The sequence below is a fragment of the Dipteris shenzhenensis genome, chromosome 20 (genome assembly GCF_047967505.1).
Source record: "Dipteris shenzhenensis isolate YYH24624 ecotype China chromosome 20, Dip_SZ_1.0, whole genome shotgun sequence".
Classification (NCBI taxonomy): domain Eukaryota; kingdom Viridiplantae; phylum Streptophyta; class Polypodiopsida; order Gleicheniales; family Dipteridaceae; genus Dipteris; species Dipteris shenzhenensis.
Genome location: NC_141615.1, coordinates 53,956,617 through 53,961,599, shown reverse-complemented (window position 1 = coordinate 53,961,599; position 4,983 = coordinate 53,956,617). Strand labels below are relative to the sequence as shown.

Below are 4,983 nucleotides of genomic sequence, written 5' to 3'. Positions count from 1 at the left end.
CGACGGCACGCTAGGAAGGGACCCAACGATGCAACGGTCATTTCGGAGTGAAAACCCCACCTAAGGCCGAGACACCAACATAACACGCCAAGGAGGGACGAGACGATGCGACGGCCGTTTTGGACCAAAAACCCCACCCAATGTCGAGACACCGAGACGATGCACCAAGGGGGGACGAGACGACGGGATGGTTGTTTTGGAGCAAAAACCCCACCCAAGGCCGAGACGTCAAGATGATGGGCCGGGGGGGTGAGACGATGGGACGGCCATTTTGGAGTAAAAAGCCCACCCAAGGCCGAGACGTCGAGATGACGTGTCTGGGGGGGCGAGACGACGGGATGGCTATTTCGGAGCGAAAACCCACCCAAGGCTGAGACATCGACACGACGCGTTGGGGAGGGACGAGACCACAGGATAGCTGTTTCAGAGCGAAAACCCCACCCAAGGCCGAGACGATGCATCGGGGCACATGAGACAACGAGACGACTATTTCGAGCGAGAATCCCACCCAACGCGGAGACGATGTGTCGGGGATGGACGAGATGACAAGGCGACCGATTTTGGGCGAAAGCCCCACCGAAGGCCGAGATGACGAGACGAGGATGGGCCAAATGATGAGATGACCGAAGGGCAGGATAGGGGGCCGAGACGACAAGATGATCATTTCGGAGCGAAAGCTTCACCCAAGGCCAAGACGACGAGACGACCGAAGGGCGGGATAGGGGGCCAAGACAACAAGAGCATGTTTGGGGGATGAAACGATCGGGGCGGGATGGGGAGTTGACTTCGAGCGAAGACCTCGCCATCCTCTTCCCAACGTCTCCCACTTGTGACTCCACCAGCCCCCCTCCCTCCGGAACAAAAGCAGGGAGAGGGGGGGGGGGGACAGAGGGTGCATGAGCTCCAGGACTTCCTAGGAGGTCACCCATCCCAGTACTATTCTGGCCCAAGAGCACTTAAATGTGGAGTTTTGATGGGATCTGGTGTAGTAGTGCTGGTATGACTGCACCACGCAATCATAGCGCACGAGGAACCTTTTAAAGGAGGAGTCCATCCATCCACCATCGCAAGTGCAAGTCCCATCGCCTCCCTTTGGCCACCATCTCTCGAATGGACGTCGGGTCGACGGGTGACTCGCCAAGCAAGGCAAGCACCACCCCACCGCCCAACAGAGACGCGGGCAGCATGCAAGGAAGGGAAGGAAGCACCGCCCCGCATGGAAGGGAAGAGACTAGACGATCACAAAACGGTCGTGAGCCTCGACATCCACACCGACGAGCATGAAACACCGCACGATCGGGAGACAGAACAAAGGAAGGGCATCCTTCGTCGGCGGAGTCGGGACGTCAGCCCTGGAGAACCCCTCCCACAGAAGGAGGCGGGACAAATCGATGCGACGGTGGCTTGAATCTCAGTGCATCATAGCAGCAAGGCTACTCTACCACTTACAATACCCGACCACATATTTAAGTCGTCTGCAAAGGATTCATCTCCCCGATTGTCTAGAATTGCCATACGGAGTCCTCAGGGCGATCGTTTCTATTGCCTCAAGGGAGGCTCTTGACACATGCTATCAGTCGGGTAACAACCAGGGAGGTAGAGAGCGCCGCATCTAGCACGGATTCTGAATTAGAGGCATTCAGTCATAATCCTACACATGGTAGCTTCGCTCCATTGGCTTTTCAACCAAGCACAATGACCAATTATGTGAATCAATGGTTCCTCTCGTACTAAGATGGATTACTATTGCGGCACCACTCATCAGTAGGGTAAAACTAACCTATCTCACGACAGTCTAAACCCAACTCACATTCCCTATTGGTGGGTGGACAATCCAACACTTAGCGAATTCTACTTCGCAATGATAGGAAGAGCCAACATTGAAGGATCAAAAAGCAACGTCGCTATGAACACTTGGCTACCACAAGCCAGTTGTGGTAACTTTTCTGACACCTCTAGCTTCAAGTTCTGAAACATTAAAGGATCAATATGCCATGCTTTCACAGTTCGTATTTGTACTGAAAATCAAAATCAAATGAGCTTTTACCCTTTTTTTCCACACGAGATTTTTGTTCTCGTTGAGCTCATCTTAGGACACCTGCGTTATATTTTAGCAGATGTGCCGCCCCAACCAAACTCCCCACCTGACAATGTCTTCCACCTGGATCGGCACACGAGCTCATCGTAAGGCCAGAAGTAGGGGCCGAGCCCCGCCTCCACCTCACGGAGTAAGTAAAATAACGTTAAAAGTAGTGGTATTTCACTTGCGCCAGAGGCTCCCACTTATTCTACACATCTCAAGTCATTTCACAAAGTCGAGTCAAGCTCAACAGGGTCTTCTTTCCCGACTAGTTCTTCCAAGCCCATTCCCTTGGCTGTGGTTTTGCTAGATAGTAGATAGGGACTGTGGGAATCTCGTTAATCCATTCATGCACATCACTAATTAGATGACGAGGCATTTGGCTACCTTAAGAGAGTCATAGTTACTCCCGCCATTTACTTGTGCTTGGTTGAATTTCTTCACTTCGACATTCAAAGCACTAGGTAGAAATCACATTGCATCAGCATCCGCAAGGACCATCGCAATGCTTTGTTTTAATTAAACAGTCGAATTCCCCATGTCCGTACCAATTCTGAGACGGCTGTTCACCACCTAGGGAGGACCGCCCTAAGGGGCAGCGTTCTATGCCCATCACCTGGTCGGCACGTGGGGGCTCTCGCCCTAGCTGCTAAGGTAGCTCGGGCAAACCCCTGACAGCCTTTGGGGTCAGACAGCAGACCCCTAGGCCTAGCCCTTAGAGCCAATCCTTTGTTACAGATCCGTTTTGCCAACTTCCCTTAACTACATTTCTCTATCGACTAGAGGCTGTTCACCTTGGAGACCTGATGCAGTTATGAGTATGATCTAGCGCGATCAGCAATCGCTCCTATGGATTTTCACGGGCCACCGACGCTGTGAGATGTGCGATGCTTTATCGACTGTTGGACCCTATCTTCGGGTGATCCGATTACAGGGTGGGCGGGCTGTTAAAAATAAAAGAGAACTCTTCCTGAGGCCCCTGCCGGGGTCTCCGAATTCGGTCACATTACCGTCCACCACCATGTCCCGGTTTGGGAATATTGACCCGATTTCCTTTTGATGCGCGGCGCACATTGCGCCCTTGATACAGGATTGCCCCATCTCTTAGGATCGACTAACCCATGTCCAATTGCTGTTCACATGGAACCTTTCTCCACTTTGGCCTTCAAAGTTCTCATTTGAATATTTGCTACTACCACCAAGATCTGCACCGGGGGCCATTTCACTCAGGCTCACGCCCGGAGCTGCACCATGACCCCTGCGCCCTCCTACTCATTAGGGCCTCGTGCTCGCCCCGATGGCTGGGTGTAGGTCGCATGCTTCAGTGCCATCCTTTTTCGGGGCTAGTTGATTCGGCAGGTGAGTTGTTACACACTCCTGAGTGGATTTCAACTTCCATGACCACCATCCTACTCTCTTAATCAATCAACACCCTTTGTGGGATCTAGGTTAGCACGTAGCTCGGCACCGTAACCCAACTTTCGGTTCATCCCGCATCGCCAGTTCTGCTTACCAAAAATGGCCCCACTTAGAGCTCACATTCCGTGCTGAGGTTCAATGGAGCAACCCTGACCGCTTACCTATTTAAAGTTTGAGAATAGGTCGAGGGTGTTACACCCCCGATGCCTCTAATCATTCGCTTTACCCGATAAAATTGCAAGGAGCTCCAGCTATCCTAAGGGAAACTTCGGAGGGAACCAGCTACTAGATGGTTCGATTAGTCTTTTGCCCCTATACCCAAGTCTGCCAAACGATTTGCACATCAAAAGCGCTACGAGCCTCCACTAGAGTTTCCTCTAGCTTCGCCCTACTCAGGCATAGTTCACCATCTTTCGGGTCCTAGCAGGTACGCTCCCGAGCCTTTCACAGAAGATCACGGTCAATCGATGGTGCACCCCTCAGGGGGGATCCCACCTATCAGGTTCCTTGCACCTCCATGAGTTTGCCGCCCACCAACTCACATACGTGTTACACTCCTTGGTCCGTGTTTCAAGATGGGTCGGATGGAAAGCCTAGAGCACGAGCGTCCCGAGCGCATAGGTGCATAAAGCACGCCACGATCGACACGTGCTTCGCTCCTCGGCTCATGCGACAGCACAGGCGAGCCTTCGAGAGTCCGCTCTTGTCCTACCGCGTTGGCCCACGCTGACCAATGCTCCGCATCAAGCGATGGACCAGCTCGCACGGTTTTGCATCTGTCCGGGGCGTGCCCGTGGCCTCCATTCGCTTCCCTCCCAGCAATTTCAAGCACTCTTTAACTCTCTTTTCAAAGTCCTTTTCATCTTTCCCTCCTGGGAGAAATCCGTGGCGGCCTGCTTCACCATCATTTGGGTGCCTTTGGAGATCTTTTTGAAAGGTGCAACCTGCAAATAAGCATCCCAAAACTTTTGGTTGTACCCATCCACTGTATCTCCTGCATCCATATGCAAGCTGTCCCAATCTTGAAGAACATGGTCTCTAAACTATTTAGGCATAAACTGCTGGTAGAAGGCTTTCTTGAAGTCCTTCCACTTCCTTGGGGCTGACCCATCTGTGGTCTGTGCACTCCACCATGCACTAGCTGTTGCTGTCAAGTGTAAACTGACCATTCTTAATTTGGAGGATTCTGAAAATTTTTCTGTACCGAAGGCAGCATCAAACTGTCTGATGAACTGCAATGCTTTGTCTGTATGACCATACTGTCCATTGTAGGTCATAAACTTGACAGATTTTCCTCCCTCTTTAAATTCCTTGGTCTCTTTGGAAGACTTTCTCTTCCTAGACTTCTTGTGTTTCCTTCTTTTCCTGGATGGTTTATCTGATAAGGAAGAAGAAGACACAAAGTCAAACTCGAGGTAGACGGTGATGAACTAGGAGATCGGTGATGATGCCTCGATCTCTTTCTGCTATGAGACCGTCTCCTA

General features: G+C 51.7%; 1 pseudogene; it reads right to left on the bottom strand.

Moving 5' to 3' along the window:
* Window positions 1-1,383: 1,383 nt before the first annotated feature.
* Window positions 1,384-4,473, bottom strand: LOC147889854 (25S ribosomal RNA; annotated as a pseudogene).
* Between the last annotated feature and the right edge of the window lie 510 nt (window positions 4,474-4,983).